This window comes from Arachis duranensis, chromosome 3 (genome assembly GCF_000817695.3).
Source record: "Arachis duranensis cultivar V14167 chromosome 3, aradu.V14167.gnm2.J7QH, whole genome shotgun sequence".
NCBI lineage: Eukaryota > Viridiplantae > Streptophyta > Magnoliopsida > Fabales > Fabaceae > Arachis > Arachis duranensis.
In genome coordinates this window covers 14,936,428-14,939,129 of record NC_029774.3, presented here as the reverse complement: position 1 = coordinate 14,939,129, position 2,702 = coordinate 14,936,428, and positions in this window count along the sequence as shown.

Sequence of the window (2,702 nt, the reverse complement as noted above, 5' to 3'; positions counted from 1 at the left end):
TGTTTTCTAGTATTACCATCGGATACATAAATGCCACAGACACATGACTGGGTGAACCTTTTCAGATTGTGACTCAGCTTTGCTAGAGTCCCCAGTTAGTGGTGTCCAGAGCTCTTAAGCACACTCTTTTTGCTTTGGATCACGACTTTAACCACTCAGTCTCAAGCTTTTCACTTGGACCTGCATGACACAAGCACATGGTTAGGGACAGCTTGATGTAGCCGCTTAGGCCTGGATTTTATTTCCTTGGGCCCTCCTATCCATTAATGCTCAAAGCCTTGGATCCTTTTTACCCTTGCCTTTTGGTTTTAAGGGCTATTGGCTTTTTCTGCTTGCTTTTTCTTTTTCTTTCTATTTTTTCGCCTATTTTTTTTCGCAAGCCTTTGCTTTTTCACTGCTTTTTCTTGCTTCAAGAATCAATTTCATGATTTTTCAGATCATCAATAACATTTTTCTTTATTCATCATTCTTTCAAGAGCCAACAATTTTAACATTCATAAACAACAAGATCAAAAATATGCACTGTTCAAGCATTCATTCAGAAAACAAAAAGTATTGTCACCACATCAATATAATTAAATTAAATTCAAGGATAAATTCAAAATTCATGTATTTCTTGTTCTTTTGAATTAAAACATTTTTCATTTAAGAGAGGTGAAGGATTAATGGATTTTATTCATAGCTTTGAGACATAGTTACTACATATTAGTGATCATGAAGTATAGACACAAAACATAGATAAACACAACATTAAAAACCGAAAACAGAAAGAAATAAAGAACAAGGAATGAATCCAACCTTAGTGGCGTCTTCTTCTTGAAGGACTAACAATGTCCTTAAGCTCTTCTATGTCCTTTCCTTGCCTTTGTTGCTCCTCCCTCATTGCTCTTTGATCTTCTCTTATTTCATGGAGAATGATAGAGTGCTCATGATGTTCCACCCTTAATTGTTCCACATTGTGGCTCAAATCTTCTAAAGAGGTGTTGAGTTGCTCCCAATAGTTGTTAGGAGGAAAGTGCATGCCTTGAGGCATCTCAGGGATTTGTTGATGATGAGTTTCCTCATGCATCTCTTGAGAACCGTGAATGGTCTCTCTTGCTTGCTCCATCCTCTTCTTGGTGATGGGCTTATCCTCTTCAATGGAGATGTCTCCTTCTATGATAACTCCAGCTGAGTAACATAGATGGCAAATAAGGTGAGGAAAAGCTAGCCTTGCCATGGTGGAGGACTTGTCGGCTATTTTGTAGAGTTGGAGATGACCTCATGAACTTCTACTTCCTCTCCAATCATGATGCTATTGTTGAGTTAAGAAATTAACCAAAATAATTAGTGATGACAAATATTATTTTTGGCAAAATAAATAATTAGAGTTGTTAAATTAATAAGTACACATTGCTAATTATTTATGCTATGTTGCAGGTCACACTTCATTTTTGGCAGCCCAAGTTGAATGAATAACAAAACAAAGCTAATGGGCTGAATGGAAAGTGTGAATAAAGACAAGCCCAAGTCATTCATATCAAACAAAGGAGCATAGCAAGACACCGGGCCAAAAAGAGAAGAACCCGATCCAAGCTTGAAATTGTTTTCAATTTCCCCCATCTTGCTCCATTTGCCATGGTGGAGGACTTGTCGGCTATTTTGTAGAGTTCATTAGAGATGACCTCATGAACTTCTACTTCCTCTCCAATCACGATGCTATGAATCATGATTGCCCGATCCACAGTAACTTCAGATCGGTTGCTAGTAGGAATGATGGAGCGTTGAATGAACTCCAACCATCCTCTAGCCACAGGCTTGAGGTCCAGTCTTCTTAGTTGAACTGGCTTGCCTTTGGAGTCTATTCTCCATTGAGCTCCTTCCACACATATGTCCATTAGGACTTGGTCTAACCTTTGATTAAAGTTGACCTTCTAGTGTAGGGGCGTTCATCTCCTTGCATCATGGGCAAGTGAAACGCCAACCTCACATTTTCCGGACTAAAATCTAAGTATTTCCCCGGAATTATTGTGAGATAATTCTTTGGACTCGGGTTCATACTTTGATCATGGTTCCTAGTGATCCATGCATTGGCATAGAACTCTTGAACCATTAAGATTCCGACTTGTTGCATGGGGTTGGTTAGGACTTCCCAACCTCTTCTTCGGATCTCATGTCGGATCTCCGGATACTCATTCTTTTTGAGCTTGAAAACGACCTCAGGGATCACCTTCTTCTTTGCCACAACATCATAGAAGTGGTCTCGATGGCTCTTGGAGATGAATCTTTCCATCTCCCATGACTCGGAGGTGGAAGCTTTTGTCTTCCCTTTTCCTTTTCTAGAGGATTCTCTGGCCTTAGGTGCCATTGATGGTAATGGAAAAACACAAAAGCTTATGCTTTTACCACACCAAACTTAAAATATTGCTCGTCCTCGAGCAATGGAAGAAAGAAGAGAAGAAGAAGAAGAAGAAAAGATGGTAAAGTGGGAGAGAGGTAGGTTCGGCCAAGTTGAAGAAGAGAGGGTTGTATTTTGTGAAAATGAAGTAGAATGGGAGGGTATATATAGGGAGAGGGGGGAGTGTGTGTTCGGTCATTTAGGGTGGGAATGGGTGGGAAAATGGTTTTGAATTTTTGAAGGTAGGTGGGGTTTATGGGGAAGAGTGGATGGATGTGAGTGGTGAAGGGGGTGATTGGGAAGAGGAATTGAGGTGATTGGTGAA